This window comes from Melospiza melodia, chromosome 1, assembly GCF_035770615.1.
Source record: "Melospiza melodia melodia isolate bMelMel2 chromosome 1, bMelMel2.pri, whole genome shotgun sequence".
NCBI lineage: Eukaryota > Metazoa > Chordata > Aves > Passeriformes > Passerellidae > Melospiza > Melospiza melodia.
In genome coordinates this window covers 103,508,325-103,525,246 of record NC_086194.1, presented here as the reverse complement: position 1 = coordinate 103,525,246, position 16,922 = coordinate 103,508,325, and the positions used below count along the sequence as shown (strand labels likewise).

General features: G+C 39.1%; 1 long non-coding RNA gene across 1 annotated transcript in view; it reads left to right on the top strand.

Moving 5' to 3' along the window:
* Window positions 1–9,613, top strand: part of LOC134430029 (uncharacterized) — a 52,179-nt gene extending 42,566 nt beyond the window's left edge. The window contains exon 4 of the long non-coding RNA XR_010030708.1: window positions 9,431–9,613. This is a non-coding gene — a long non-coding RNA (uncharacterized LOC134430029). The remainder of the gene's footprint in view (window positions 1–9,430) is intronic.
* Window positions 9,614–16,922: the final 7,309 nt, after the last annotated feature.

The window sequence follows — 16,922 nt, the reverse complement described above, 5'->3', positions numbered from 1 at the left end:
AGTTAGCTCTGCTTGGAGTAGGTGACTGCAAGAGGAGCTTCCAGCATAAAACCTTCTCTGAGTCTATTATTATTTTTTTAAAAAGAAGCTATCAATTAAATAAACTATTCACCCAGACAACAGAGAGAGCATTCTGATCATCCATCACCTTGGAAATCCAGAGTACATTCCACTTACTGGGGAGAACTTCACAAAGTCCAGAAAAGAACTAGAATGGTTGAATGGTGGTGCAAAAGAAACAAGAGCAAGGACCATTACAGTCCTTCAGTAATAAGGAAAAAGGGAGGATGATCAATACTGTTGGATTAAATGTAAAAGTATCCTAGGACTGTCCAGGCATGAAAATTAAGAATAAATAATTTTTAAATGCTTCAGGAGATGAAAGGCAGACAGACAATCAGCAGAAATAATAAGGAAAGGATACAAAAGGGACAGAGAAAATATAACTCAGCTGTAGAAAAAATACTTATCACCAGTTTATTATTTCTCTACCATTTCCATCTTAGAGGATACATGAAGGATCAATATATTGTAACATGAAACCAGTTCAGGGATACAAAGTTGTTTTAAGCTTTAAGATAGGAATGCTGCAAATGAACCAGCAGAAAAATTACCAGAATAGAAGTTCACAAGGTTAAAAGAAGGACCTAGTCCTGAGATTGCAACTGATGGTATAATCAATGGAGTACAGCTGATCTGGAAAATTCAGCAATGGGGGTTGGGTCTCAGCTTTGTTGATATTAATTACATTAAATTTTCATTTAACTTGCTTTTCCTGTTAATTTAATAGTGGTGCAAGGTATTAATGCTATTACAGCTAAAGTAGCATCTTAATGAGATGAATCAGATTATGGCCATAATAAGAATTTTCACCTGTGTGAGCATTTGAATTTCCATTCTGTGAAGCAAGAATGGAGATTTCAAAAATACACCTGTGGCTTTTCATACCATGCATGAAAATGTACACATGCACCTGGAACATCATTAATACTGCAAGACTGCATTACTAAACATTCTGGTCAGGACATATTTCTACAGTAATTGTGTTCTTGCTTGTTTATCTTGTAGCCTCAATGTTAAATTCTGTATGCAGGGTAAAAGCACATTTTTGTTTATTCTGCTGGGACAATGTGCATTCGTACTTTAGTAGTATATAATATAGATTTGATTTGTTGATAATTCTTAAAAGCATGCAAAATATTTTCCATCTGTTCATGCAATGGGACTGAGAATCAGAAAAGCATAAGAATTTCACCTTATGCTTTGATGCTGGGAAATGCTGAACACATTCAACTCCCATTTAACTTTAGGATGGTTAATCAGAGTTTAAAAGCTTTGTACTATGGACAAGGAGATAACAATGTTAAATTTGATACTGTTCATTAAAATAAAAATTCATATATGTTCATCTAATACAACATGCCCTCCCCAAATATTAAAAATCTGTGAAACCTTATCCATAGTTTCAGAAATTATTGGAAACAGACAAACCAGATAATTAATTATTTAAAATATCCTAAATTAAATAAAAATCAGATTGGTTTTTGGGTGGTTTTTAGCAATGATGTGCCTAAATATTTCTGACAGATGGCTGTTCAGTTTGATTTAGTTTCTAGTAACTTCCCTGTATATGGTAGATGATTCTATCATCAGGTATCCCATCCTTCATTCACAGTTTTCAGCATTCAAAGTTAAGCACAAAAATATCAGATTTTATTTCCTCCTTTTCTGCTATTTATTATTTTAAATGTCTTTATTTTGCTTTTTGAGGGAAAAAAATAAAAGTAAGCTCAGGCATTCTTTATCTGAAAGTAATTCTGTTATTTTGAAGAAACATAAGAATGCACAGAGACCCTTATTAAAGGAGATGGAATATCGAGTATTTTGCAGTTCATTGCTTGAAGAGAGTGCACAAAAAAATCAATTTGGCTAATTGAATATAGTCCTACAATGTAGTTAAATGTCTTTAGAACCCTTCCAACCAAAAAAGCAGGTCTGGTTATATTCTTATACATATTCCATCAGAGTTAAAACATTTTTGTCAGCCAATGCTTTATCCCACAGCTAGAAAGGTTTTCTGCACTGCAATCTAAATTTCTTTTATTGTGATTTCATCATCTTTATCCTTATTAATGTTTCTCTTTTCTGGTGTTAATGAGTTTTAACTACTTGTAGAATAAACTCATGGGTTTTAAACAAGAAACACTGGCTGTTATTGCTTTACTGTGCCATGTATCTTCTCAGAGTTGAGATCATTTTGACTCTCTGCTATCAAATCTCTCCAGGATGTCAATACTGGGTAACAAGAACAGCCAAACAAGATTGCACATAGAGTCTTTGTTGCTTAACAATTGGTTAGAGTGCCTGTTCTTTTCCTGGTGTGAGATGTTGTTCTTCATGTGCCAAACAAAACTTGGCAAAACACGCTGCACTCTTTCTGATTTATTGCCTAGTCTCTTCCAGACTTTATATTGCTGAAAGGCAAGGATACTTGGGCAAAGTCAGTTTAACCCTCTCTTCTTGTTGTGCAGCTCAGGGGGAAATAACCATCCACAGGAGCAACTTGGAAGGGCTCCCAGTGTGATAAATTGGGAATAGCAGTTGTTTGGGAACAGCCACAGGGCTTTGCTATAATTTTTATCCACCACTCAGTCAGATAGCATTCTAACTTCTTTTTTAAAAAGACAACTTTCATTTGAAGAGAAATTAGAGTATTCTCTAAGCATGTGTAATTTGCCACTGTCTTTATTAAAAAAAAAATAGTATACTTTCATCTATTTGGCCCTTTCATCTAATTGGCCCAATCGTCTTTATTGGCCCTTTCACTTATTTATATCAAGGCATACCATCCTCCTCCTGTCTCCAAAAGGAAAAATATGCAAAGGAAAAAAAGACTGAGGAGAAATAAATATAATAAATAAACAAATAAAACTAACATGAGGGAGAGAAAATGAAAGTAAAGGAAAGGAGTCAAAACAGTAAAGCTGAAAAAAGAGCATGGGAGTGTATCATCCTTGTCCTAAAAGTCTTGCATTCTCTTGATTTGGCTTTAATATTATTTATTGAGTTCACCATCTGTTCATAGATACTGATGAGAGCTTCTGCCAGCTCTAGGGCAACACTACTCAAGATGTTTCTTCCCTGTTCCCACTAAATTGTAGTGTTAATGAATCAAAGCAAGATTTTTGACTGCACAGATTGAAAGCACTGAACAAACTCTCATAAATACCTTTTCAAAACATCCGTGTGAATCACATACTTGTGATTTATTTGTGATTAACCTACTTCTGCAACGAGAAGTACAATGTTCTTCTAGATCACAGGTATAATGAGAAGTAGAAGAGAATCTGTCATTCCTGGTAGGCATTTTACCTGTCCAGAGCCCCGGTGGTGGCTCCCCACATGGACACTCATCACACTTTCTCAAGATCAGCACCATTCATTGTCATGCTTGCAGTAGTTAGGGCACCTTGCCCAAGCAGCCTTCCTTCCTTCTAGCCCTCTCACTCTCCTTCCAAACTGCCCCAATCTCTTCAATGTCAATTTGTTGCGGCACCTCTGGGGATGCCTAGCAGGTACAGGAATGGAGAACAGGGACGCTGACTGATCCAATTCAGGGAAGTGGAAAAGTCCTGCTGTGCTACAAGTAGGAACACGTTTTGGATGAGCAATTTAAGTCATTAAATTGAACTTCATATCTCCCTGAAAACAATACCTAAAGGGTTTCCCCTGATTATGGTTTTACGACCTTCCTTCCTTCTGGCAGCAGCTCACTGTGTGCCAGTAAATTCCCCCTCTTGCAAAATCTGCAGAATCTGCCAGCTGGAATGATGTGCAGTGGTGTCCCATGGACATGAAGAGTGCACTGGTTTTTGGCAGTGCTATGGACAGCTGAGGAGCACACTCAGCACTGCTTTGGAAAGGATCTACATTGGACAACACTCTTAGGCACACAGTGTGATTCTTGGGGTGTCCTGTGCAGGGCCAAGAGTTGATTTAATGATCCTAATGGGTTCCTTCTGATTCAGCATATTCTGTTCCATGATTCTATGATACACATCTGCACCCAGGGTTCTCCTTCTACCTGATGCAGAATGCCTATGGAATGCCTCTGTGGACATGTCAAGTGAAGTCTAACTACACTGAGATGAACTGCAGTATCAAGTGGGGAGCAGGTACCAAATCCTGCCTGGTTTAGGCAAATTCATTAATCCCTACAGAAGGCAGAGTCTGACGGTACTTCTATGCCCTTCTCTTCTGCAGACATCTTCTAAAAAAGACTAAGGTATTCCTAAGGTATTCCTCTATAGATAGGAACAATTTTGAATTTGTTAAGTTGTGTGACCAAGCCTTATTGAAATTTTTGAATGACTTTTTGTCTGATCCTTTTCACTAAAGCGTCTATGACAGACAAGGGCAAATACCCAGTGGACAATAATAACCCTTGTTGTTTTGGTAGGAATGTCCAAGAAATGTTGAGGCTGTATCTTCACTCTCCAGTCTAAAACACTTAATTCATAACGTTATGTTTTTTCTCTCTGATGGATGATACAAATTTTTGTCTCCCATCTGTATCTGTTTCATCAGCTAGACACTGCTCCTGGACTTCTAAATTGTTTCATACTTCACAGGAAGAAGATGTGCATTAAAGGCCCATTTCAACTGTAATAAAAATAGAATCTAATATGGAACAACACATTAAAAGAGAAGACATCTGTTCACATTATTATGAGAGTCTCAGTCCAATTACATTCACTATAAATTATGGAAGAACAATTGAGATAAAAATGTGCATATTATTGTTTCAGAGCCTTAAGCTGAGTTGAAGATTAGGGCTCTCTGCATCCTGAATTCTGAAAGCATTCCCTGAGATATCACAATCCAGACTTAATGCAGTAACATAAAAAATTATATTCAAAAGCAGGTTAAACACAACTTTGTAAATATATTTAAACATTTGTTGGCCAAAAAACCCCCCCAGGATTTAAAATATCTAGGATTTAAACACTGTCTCTAAATAAGAAACTGTGTCATGTCATACTCTCCTGGACAGATACTCTTCCAATATAAAACTGACCTTCTTTTAAAATTGATACTTGGTTTACATAGAAATCAGGAACATTCAGTGCAATTCCATTCTTTGATGCAGCCATATCACTGGTGAATTTAACCTACTGTTTTAAAAAAGACATTTCTAAATAATCTGGCTCTGCTCAGATGAGAAAGGATTTCATCTTTTCTGCAGGCATCAGCAGGATCATAGGATTAGAGAACTTTATATGTTGGAAGGGACCCATAAGGATCATTTTAGCTCAAACTCTACCTCTTAACAGACACAACTTAGATCCCATTATTCAGGGCATTGAGCAATTACATTTTAAATAATCCTGAAGCATGACATTTAATGAAGTCTCTCAGCAATCTCATTAATTTTTTCCCCTAACAATTAATTAGAATTTCACACTTTGCAATGTCTGTCCATTTCCTCTCACCCTATCATTTTTATCCCTAAAAAGCATCTCTCTCTATCTTTTCTAAACCTTCTCTTTTAGTAGTCAAGGAAAGCAACAGGATCCTTCTCTTATCCTTCCAATAAATATCAATGGAGTGGCAAAACTGGGCACAGTTGTCTTGATACAATTTCACCGGTGTTGAACAGAGAGGGGAAAACTTCTCTGCCTTCTGGCTTCACTCCTGCTTATGCAGTTTCAGTATTCTTTGTGCTTTATCACAGGGCTGCAGGGTTGACTCACCATGTTGTGTTCCTGAAAATCCCCAGGTCCTTTCTGACAGCAAATGACATCAATGAAAGGGAGCTGTTTAAGGCTGGCATTATCCTGGCATTATTTATTTAAAGAAAAGATTTAATAAACAGGAAGAATATGAGATGGGTCCACATGCTGGCAATTGAGTTTGAGCTTATCAAAAACTGTTGCTACAACTTCAGTGTGTCACAATCTATTAATACCTCAGAGCTTCCTCTTACCTCCATAATAGGGCTTTTTATGAAATTAACCATAATTTTCTTCTCACTTTTGATACTAATAACCTATAATTGTTGAAGAACGTGAAATGCAGTCTGTATCTACTCTGTATCTACTTTGCTGGCTGCCTTCAGTGACTCTCTCTGGTCAGCCACTGGAGGCTGTCAGGCTGCTCTAGTATTCTGGTGTATGAGCACCTTCCCTTCACATTTCCTGATGTGAGTGTAGGTTACTTGCCTCTGTGCTGCAATTAGACACAGGAAATTCGCGGACAAAAATTCCTGCTGGTTTCCCTAACTTCTGGTAGGATTCCATATCTCACATGCTCTTTACTGGTTGCGATAAGAAAACCATAAGCTGGAAAGAAAATACATGTGTTACATCTTGGTTCACAAATGACTGACAGAAACCTGGAAAACACTTGAAATCTCTAACAATTGGCAAATGGGAACAGCAGTGATTGGACCACAAGGAAGGACATAGGTTCAGGCTTTCAGGTTATATATATATATACACATATATTTGGTATTTAACCTCCATATAGGCAGTGTCTGGATTTCAGTAGCTTGTAAGAATGTTCCTTCTCATTTCAGCACACAACCTTTTGGTTCCCAGGAACACTACAAGGATCTCAGACTTCTGCAAAGACTGAAAGTAGGTTAACAGCTTGGAATGATTATGTCCTTAATTTAGTGCTGCAGGTACAGCAAATGCATTGTTATTCATTCAGTAAATGAAAACTAAACTGGGTAAAGCATATCCACCACAGAACCATCTACTTGGGTATCACCTTCCAAACTAATTTTCTTCTCCCCTACATATATTTGCTGATGGAGAGATAATGCTTAGACAACAAAATAGGAAGCCATAGGTATGCAGAATAGGTAAGCAGATAGGTATGCAGAATTATTTTATCAACATATTCATATTTTTGGAATACAGATGTTTACCATAACTGTTATCATCAAGGATGGCATCTACCAGTCTTACATTTCTATCTTGCTAAGCTTTTCTATTTCTTTCTTTTGTAACACGGAAAGCCAAGCAATTTTATCCACCTTTCTATTGCTTTCATCTATTGCAGTAATCACTGCTTTTCTTTTGCAATGGATAAATAATGGGTATTTTCCCCTTTTTTCCTGGCCTAACTTATTTTCTCAGTCCCTCTCTGCACGACATGCTTTCTAAAATGCTCATATCCTTCCTCTTAGAACTCATTCACCAGCCCCTGGATGCAGATCTAGTCTGGTTTTCTTTGCATGCCCTGAGGTCTCTGAGCTCCTGTTACAAAAAAACTTCCTTTGTGTTGGGATACCATCACTTGGGGTAGATCTGTTGCACCTTTTTTTAAAATTAACCCTACCAAAAATATCCAAAGATCTTTTTAACTCTAAAGTTAGGTCTCATGAGAACACAGACTGGACTGCAATTATTTTGCTGACAATGAAAATTCATGTATTTGGGGAGAGATAATTCATAACCATATACATAAACAACAATAAATATACCATAAACATAAGGATAACCATAAACAACTTTTGTAAACAACTTTACCTGTGCTGATTGTCCAGGCAAAATTATGTCAGATATTTAGCTATAAGAAATACCTCACTGGAAATGTGTGCGAAGCCTTTCTTCAAACAGCCGAGGGGAAAAAAAAGAGAAAACCACACCAAAACCAACCCAAAACTAAAGAAACTCAATCCAATCTTCAAAAAAAAAAAGAGAACTTACTCTGAGCAAGTTTCAGACATGTTTTGTAACACATGAAATGAGCTGTGTGCGTACCTGGATTGTCCTTTTGGAGAAGATATGACAATATCTAGATTTTTAGTGTGACCTTGGTTTTTGGCTATCATCTTAGAGTGCAAGGATCTCCTGGTAGGAGTTGGAGATTGTTCCTTCCCTAGGGAAGAACTGGGTGTGCTTATGGTGTGGCATGCAGGAGAAACAAGTGACAGCATGGAGACAGAAGTCTACAGCCAAAGAGAAATCTGAACAGCTTTAGACTTAGTTTGTGCTTTTCTTAATAGGTCTGAGGGAACCTGTGCTTGACTTGAAGTGCATAGTCTGAGGATTTCTTTCACATTTTGTATAAAAAGTGGCTGACTTCTTACATGCATTTAAATATTTACTTTGCTGCTTCTCTCTATACATCAGCCATTGAAAGACTGTCAGAAATGATAACTTCACTGAGGCAAATGTGCTACCCATTGCTCAAATACTCTGTGCTAAATAGATTTGCTCTATCAGCAAAATTATCAACCACTTTCATGGTGTTTCTGAAATTTCTTTTATTACTGAATCCAAATCTCTGGTCCAGCATATGTCAAATTATTACTCTAGATAATAAAAAATATTATCTGGGTACATCTGTCCTATCAAGTAGTTTAAGTTACATGTTCATGTTACATGCCAGTTCCCTGGTGCCCTGGTTGTTCAAAATACATACCCACATGTAGGTTTATTTTTTTCTGAGCCCCACCTCAGAGTAAGTCCAACTAGTTTACTCTGCAAAAAACGTAAATGCAGTTCCACTGCATCACCAATTGAAATGGGAAATATGGGTAAGAGGATGGCAGAACTGGCTCTTTCTGCCAAACTCAACCATCTTGACACAAGGACCCATGGCCCAGAGCACATGGGCACACATTATACCAATGTTACAGAAACAACCATCTGGTGGGCTGGAACAGAATCCTTCAGGGTGTCCCAAAGGCTTTGAATGAAAAACCCACGACACCTAATAACTGTATCCTGGGGCCATGACTTGGCTTTTGGTCTACAAAGACCATGTGGTTCAGGGAACCATCCTCTTGCTCTCAGCTGTATGGAGCCAGCCTTACTCAGCTCCACTTACCCAAACCAGGTTGGCAGTGTAGGGGGATAGAATATAAGAAAATAAAGATAGTGTAGAAAGTAATCTCACCCCTAAGGAGTTGCAGCTGGGCCAATTATCAAAGATTAGGAACAGGCCTGACTTTAACAGGCCACAGCTGTAACCAGTGAGAAGAAGAGTGCTATAAAAGAGTGGGGTGGCTGGGTGAGAAGGGAATTGGGGTCAGTTGGTTGTTCTGTGAAGAAGAAGAAGAAGATGGTGCCAGTGTTTGGAGGTGCTGCCCATGCACAACACCAAGAAAGTATGAAACTTCTGTAATAAGGAGACAACAGTATTGAACCCCTGTGATAAGATGACAACAGGGCAGGGAGGGGAGATGAATGGAAATTTGAAGCACACATGAAGGACAATGTCATGGATGAAGGCCAAGTCATTTAAGCAGTTCCAGCTACTGGGAGGCTGCTGTAAGGACTCCCCAGAGCCTTCTCCTCTCCAGGATGAGCAGCCCCAGCTCTGTCAGCCTTCCCACATGCTGACGGTGTTCCATCATCTCCATGACCTCATGCTGGACTTTGTCCAATAAGTTTGTGTCTCTTTTTGTCCTCAGGAGCCTGGAGATGAACACAGCAGTCCAGAAATGTCTCACCAGTGCCAAGCAGAAGAGAAGGATCATCTCTCTTGACTGCTTCTCCTAAAGCAGTCCAAGATGCTTTTGGACTTGGCAGGCTCCAGCCCATTGCTTTTCTCCCAGTTCCCCCAGATTTGAGCTCTCCTGAAGTGCATGTGTTTATCAAGCTTTCACATTGTTTAATGCTGTGAAAGCAGAAATTTATCTGTTTACAGCAATGCTCCTTCTGCAGCTTACTTTAGTCATTGAAAACTCCTTACAAGTTTCAGTTTCCACAAGGAGGAGTATTTTTCATAAAAGGGCTGTAAACAACATATAATATGAACATTTTCACAGTAACACATCCCACCTCCCAAGACAGCATTTTAGCTGGCAGCTATGTTTACTTTACAATTTTAGCTCCTAAAGATGGCAGTTGTAAATCTGTATATTATTAATTGTTGTGGCATATAAAGCAGTCAACATACCAATTTGGCAAAAGCAGTCTCATAATGCAGAATATGCATATGCCATGTGGACTATTAATAAGGAAGTCCCCTGCTGGTGAACAGGATTTTTCTTAGTATCATTATTATTGTGATAGTAAAATTACCTTGATCAATACTCTATTTTACTGGTACATTTCTCTTGAGTGCTCCTAATGGCACAATCAGGTGTGTGCAGGTCAACCACTGATTTTTTTTATATAATACTTCTTACAATGAAGAGTAGAATCATGGCAAAGTTTTGGGGATAAATTACTATCCTCATTAGAGAGAAAAAAAAAAAACTGAAATGAATGCAAGAATAGGTTGGTTCACATAGAGACATTGACGTGCAAAAGTTTCAGTGCACATTCTGTTCTTGAGTTACAGAAACAAACTGAAGAGTATATTAGTGCACAAGAGGCAAAAACAAAGTACAGTAAAAACAGGAGAGTCAAAAAGTGCCAGAAGCAAGCACCATTTGTTATTTCCCTCTTTTCCTGCCCTGCCCAAGTGCTGCAGTCCATTTAGAGCTTCACCCAAACAGTGAATGCTTAAAAGTAGACTCAATGGCTTTGTCCTTTTGGGTACATCTGCCCTATTGCCAGGAAATACTGACATATGCCTGTTAGCTGTAAGCAGGACAAACTTGCCAGCCACACAACAGAGTCAGATAACTGGATAAATTGGCACCAGAGAAGTCCTGAAGCTTCTGCAGGGACCGGACTCAGGGACCTGCTGCAGGTACCAGATTCAGCATGTTTATATTTGTGTTTGTTCTGAATGCAGAGAAGAGCTGGGAGAAGGAGAGGCAGGTTTATATTGGGTTATAATATAAGATGATTTGGACATATTAAGCACAGTTCTGACTCAATACATCCTCATACAGAAAAAAAGGTCATAATTTTTAGTCTTTTTCTGGGAATTCTGCACTGCACTCTGTTCAGAGAGACAAACATTTTCAGGATTAACAAACCTCTGTGTTGTGTCTCCTCATGGGGCTCAGCTCTGTTTGTGAGGTTTTTTTCTATACTCTATCTACTGCTCTTTTAAGGCTTTCATGATCATTATTTTATTTCTCCAGGTTGTTGTAAGTGGTCTCTTAAGCCCTTTTTTCAGGCTAAGGGATAGTGTGGATTCAATTTGACATTTGCTACTGTTGGTAAAGCCTTCAAGTTTCATTTTCACTTGATCACTAAATGGGAGCTTGATCTGACTGACAGATCAGTCCATGAAAATGGCTGCAGTAGATTGCAGTCCTTTCTGCTGTCAAGCTTAGTGAGACCCTTTCACAAAGAAAAAAACCTTTGCAGCTGCCGAGATTTTAAAAATTGTACCTTTTTTTTTTAAATATGTTTTGCTCCTGTATAAATGCACTAGGATCCTTCTGTGAAAATAAACCAAGAAAAAAAAAATCCTGGAAAGCTTTTGAAGGTCTTAGGCAAAGTATTATAGGTATGCTATAAATCCCCAAAATCACACAGGTTATAATGAAGATGTTGGCTCATCCCTAAAAATACAGACAGAGTATGATACTGTGTCCTTTTCTGATTTTGATCTAGTACACTGAGGCACTTCATTTTGTGCAGATTGATCAAAATCAATGTCTAGCTCACAGATTCTTCTTTTCATTCTGTTGTTCCAGAATACCTGTCCTCACTGAATCACCGTGCAAGACAATATGTGAAAAAAGAAATAAAAGGACTGTGATCTAGATATTGCTTCAAGTAGCAATAATCTGTCATTCCCTTTGTCTGGAGAAACTCACTGTGTGTTGGGTGATTACCTCTTTCCCTCTGCTTTAGTCGGCCGCTTAATTGAGGTCCTGTTTTACAATACTGAATAATGCATATCGATTCATAGCGCTCAGAAAAACTGCAAGAGTAAGATTGGCATCTGGTGGACTTGACAGATGCACGAGGCGCTCACAATGCTTTTCTGTCAGGCAATTCAGTCCCCAGAAAAGGAGACTGCATGACTAATGAGTTTTGCACCTCCTCTTCATGTGCTCATCTGCTTTCCCATTGATGTAATTTATGAGGCACTTCTGTGAGTCACGGTTAGCACACTGAAGTGGCAGCGCTCGGTGGCAGCCATTATAATAACCATAAAGCAAATAAAACAGGATTCAGGAAAGTGGGAAATGAAGTCTTGGCAGCAGGGAACACCTGTTTTCTGTTTATGCCGTCGCTAAATATTTGCAATTCATTAAATAGTCACAATCAGAGTTTAATAACGTATTTACATTCACAACTGCTTTTACAAACCAGAATTCTTGCATAATTGCTGGACTTCTGAAGAGCAGGTTTTCTTCATCTCTGCTAATTGAAAACTTTCATACCAGTTTGCTCTGATAAAGTGAGTAGTTTATGTGACATCACTTTAATAAAACTTTTGACACTCACATGACCATCTGCTAAAGAGAACAGAGCAGATATTCCTAAACTGTCACAGGGAGACACTTCTGCAACCCCTACAGACACATCTAACAAGCAGCAGATGGGGCTCAAAATAAACTTAATGTGTTAGAAATGCAGTTGTGTCACAAAGACACACTTGGAGCCGAGGACAGAAAGTCTTTGGTAACCATCAGAAAACTGCTGTCTACAAGGGTCAATAGGGAGCCATTTAGTTGGTTCTTTGGAAGTGTATCAGTACAGGTACAGTACATGACAGTTTTTTCTGTGTAGCCCACTGGTCTTTGAGATGAACAGAAACACCGTGTTCCATAAGAATAAAATAAAGCAGGGAAGACTGCGTTCAGTCAGGAACACAGATTTAAGGTAGATCCAGACAGACAGTGATGTTATTGTACACAGGATTTATTCTGACAGAATATAAAAGTAGGGTTGTCCAGGGTCTTTTAGGTACAAGCCAATAGCACAAGTCATGAATTTCTATTAGCATCCCAAAAGCTGTATTGCTAGAAGTCCAGAAAGCTGAGCAATGCTTGTATGCATGTTATGAAAAAGGGCATAATAAAGTAAATGTGTTCAGCAAGTCATTATTTTTACAAAAGCAGACTTTTGCTGACCACGACAAACATCTAGCAATCTGAAGCTGAGCTAATCATTAGGGAGAGCAGAGACAGGAAGTTCAATAAGAAGTGCAAAACACTGAATCAGCATTGAAACTGACTGCATGAACAGCAGTCCTGCTGAGGAGAACCCGGAGACAACAGGGAATGGCAGGCTGAGCTCAAGCTGACAGTGTGGCCCTACTGTAAATAGGGCAGGTTATGGACTGCCCCATGTGAGGATCATGGCAAGCTGACTGAGGGAAGTTCTCAGCTTCCTTCTCTCAGTATTACTGATGAATCCCCATGTATGTGCAGATTGGGGTCCTTAAGTTTAAGAGGGCTGTGGAGAAACTGGAGAGGATCCAGCAGATAAAAGCTAGGATGGCACACAGAACCTATGTGAGGAGCTGGACTTGTGAAGAGGAGATCAGAGGAGTTTGGCTTTCAGAGGGGTGATCGCCCTAAGGCCCTGCAAATGGCAGCTAAAAGCTGATGGTGCCACTCATCTCTGCAGAAGCTCAAGATGGACTTGAGTTGCAGTTTGGGAGGCTTAAGGTGGACATTAGGAAAAGATACATTCAACAGGAAGGTAATGCAGCACTGAAACAGGTTATTCATGGGGCAGCCAGAATCTATGATTCTGGAGGTTTTCCAGACATCTTAAAGTCTGACTTACTAAATCTGCTGCAGCAAGAGCCCTGTTTCAACCAGAAGGTTGGAGTACAGACCCCAAGAATTTCCTGCCAAACAACATTTTTTACAGTTTTAGGATGGTCTCAGGGTTTAAAACCAGCTGGCAACAAAGTACCACACATCCACTTGCTCACTTCCCCAGCAAGATCAGAGAAATAATTGGAAGGACAGAAGTGAGAAAACTCATGGGGTAGAGACTGTTTTAAAGGTAAAGCAAAAGCTATACACACACAAGTCAAGCAAAACAAGGAATTAATTCATCCCCTCCTGTGGTCAGCCAGGTGTTCAGCCATCCCCAGAAAAGCAGGGGATGCTTATACACTGATTCGGGAAGACAAATGCCATCATTCCACATATCTCTCTATTAGTTCTGCTTTCCCCAGCTGTATGTACTGAGCATGATGCCATATGGTCTGCAACATCCCTTTCATCAGCTGTGGCCAGCTATCCTGGCTGTGTCTCCTTCCACCTTCCCATGCACCCCCACCCCTCTCCCAGTACCAGTATAAGAAGCAGAAAAAGCTCTGTGTGAGCCCTGCTCAGCAATAACACAAACATCATATTATCAACCCTGTGCTCACCACAAATCCAAAACACAGCCCCATACCAGCCACTGTGAAGAAAATCAACTCAACCCCAGCCCAAACCAGCACAGATTGTTTTCTTATCCAATCTGCCCTACATCATCTAGTTGTAAGCAGTCTGAAAGCAGGTGGGAAGACTGAAGCCATATCAGCAACACACAAGTTAAAAGGCTTCCTTAAAACTGCAGTAAAGGATTCACAGAGATTGCTTGCAAAGGCATCCAGAGAGAGAGAGTGGAAAACAAATTAAAACTCTGAGAAAAGGCAATCTGAGACAAACAGAACTCAAGCTAAACAGAAGTGTTGAAAGGTATGAGTACTCTAAGCCCATTTTTTTAAGGTTAAAAAGTGAGGTAGTATACTGCAGCATTGAAATAAAAAGTTACATTTCTAATACTATTTGCACAGAGGCGTCACTCCTTTATGAGAACAAACATTGGCACTTAAAAAAACCACAAAGATCCTGCTGAAAAGAAGTAGCTTTCTTCCCTTTCTGCACAAACCTATGAAGCCCCAAATCTTTCCCTGCCTGGGAAAGTCTGGAAAAGAAAAATGAGATAAAAGACTTGATTAATTGGAGAGACCCACTTCAACAGACAGAAGCTTAGTGGGGCAGAGCACCCTGATACCCTTACAGGCTGTGGTGAAGCACTTTCTACTTGCTGAAGTAATGAATTAAAAGTAGAGGAATGGCATAGAATTTAGCAATTTTCTAAAGAAGAGTCTAAAGGTGTTTAAAAAGTCAATGTGCCATTGACTCAAAAGCAGTTCTATTTGAAAGCTGTTTCAGTAGATTATACCTAGGTCATGGGTGCAGAAACTAACATTTCTTGAAGGTTAGTGCTAAAAGTGCAGGGCCGTGATGATAAGGACGTGAAGAGGATCAGAGGGCTGGAGCACTCTCCTACAGGCTGAGAGAGCAGGGGCTGTTCAGCCTGGAGAAGAGAATGCTCCAGAGGGACCTTAGAGCAGATTTTCAGTACTTAAAGGGGGCCTATGAGAAAGATGGGAACAGACTTTTACATGTAGCAGTAGGATGAGAGTCAGTGGCTTTAAACTAGTAGAGGGGAGATTTAGACTAGCTGTAAGGGCGACATTTTGACAGTGAGGATAGTGAGGCAATGGAACAGACTGCCCAGAGAGATGGCAGATGCCCCATCCCTGGAAACAGCCAAGGCCAGGCTTCATGGAGCTTTGAGAAACTTGTTATAGTGGAAGGTATCCCTGCTCATTGCAGGAATGCTGAACTAGATGAGCTCAAAAGATCCCTTCCAACCTAAATCATTCCGTGATGCTGCTCTATGATTAAAATAGCTTTATTCCCAATGTGAGCCACACACTTTTCACAGTAGCACTGCTATTTACTGACATAAGTCAACCAAGACCCTGTGTCTTGGTGCTGAAACAAATCTATCTACAATTACGCAAGGCAAGTCTGCACACTGCAGTCTCTGTGGTTCAGAGGTTGAGTTTACTGCATTTGAATCATTTTCTGTCAACTTAAACAGCTGATTTATGGATCAAATTTAAACTTTTACCTGAATTTGGTTATTGTGCTTATTAATGCATTGCCAGTTTAGTGAAATCATAGTAACTTAGCTTAGTGTGTTCTCAGTTAAGTAAATATTGATGTGTCCAATAGAAGCAAGTTGTACAAAATGAACATTGAGACCTTAAGTAACCTTAGACAAGAAATTTACAACTCAGCTGTCTCTCTGCAGGTTCATTTCCTCTCAGTAGCAATTCAAAAAAGAATTAATCCACTGCAGAATTAGCTTTCTCCAGAAATGCAAATCTTCTTCAGCAGAGCAGCATTTTTTAAGCACTTTTATTGCTCAAGCAATTGGGGGTGACGTCTTCTTGGAAGAGCTTATAGAATTTGTAGAGTGTGAAAGTTACAGCAATGTGCAACCACAGCACAGAGATGAAGATAGATGCAAGAAGACAGGAACCTGAGCTGTATGGAAAGAAGCCAATTTTATACTTCATTACGATTTTAGATATAACCTTTTCAGCCAATGCCTCTGTTCCACATCTGTTATTAAAAATTTGAAGTTGTTCATAATCTTTGTATTTACATTTTTTTTCATGCTTCTGAATCATTACATTCTCTTGAAACACAAGGTTAAAGATACAGGGTCTCATAGTCTGATTACTCACCCTGTTGCAAACAATCTTTTGGCATAATATTTTGAAACCTTAATTAAAAAAAAAAAAAAATGTTTTCTTGCCTTCCAATGTAGAAGAAGAAAAATCATACAGACAAGGACATTTCTGAAGAAGCAGCAGAACAGCTTCTTCCACGGCTACACATACACCAGAAAACAACCTAGACATATATAAATTTGATCTATTCACCTCCTTGAATACTGAAAAGCATTTGCAGTTAGAAATGGAATTATTTTGGGGGTGGACAGGGGTAGGGGGCAACAGGGAAAAAGGAGATGGAAGAAAAATTGCTACAGCAGCAAGATGTTACATTTTTCTAGTTGTTAGACAAGAATTACTTTTATTTTACAGGCCAAAGAGTGATTTTCTAGTCTGCTATTTAAAACACAACTGTAATATTTGAGTTCCTCACAGCCTTGAATATTTTCACACATTCCATCTTCCCAAAGAGAGCACAAGTGACACCAGCCTGATTCCAGAACACGAAACATGGGTAAATTCCCCGAAGTAGTTGAGTAAGTCAAGTAAAACTATCTGATTTC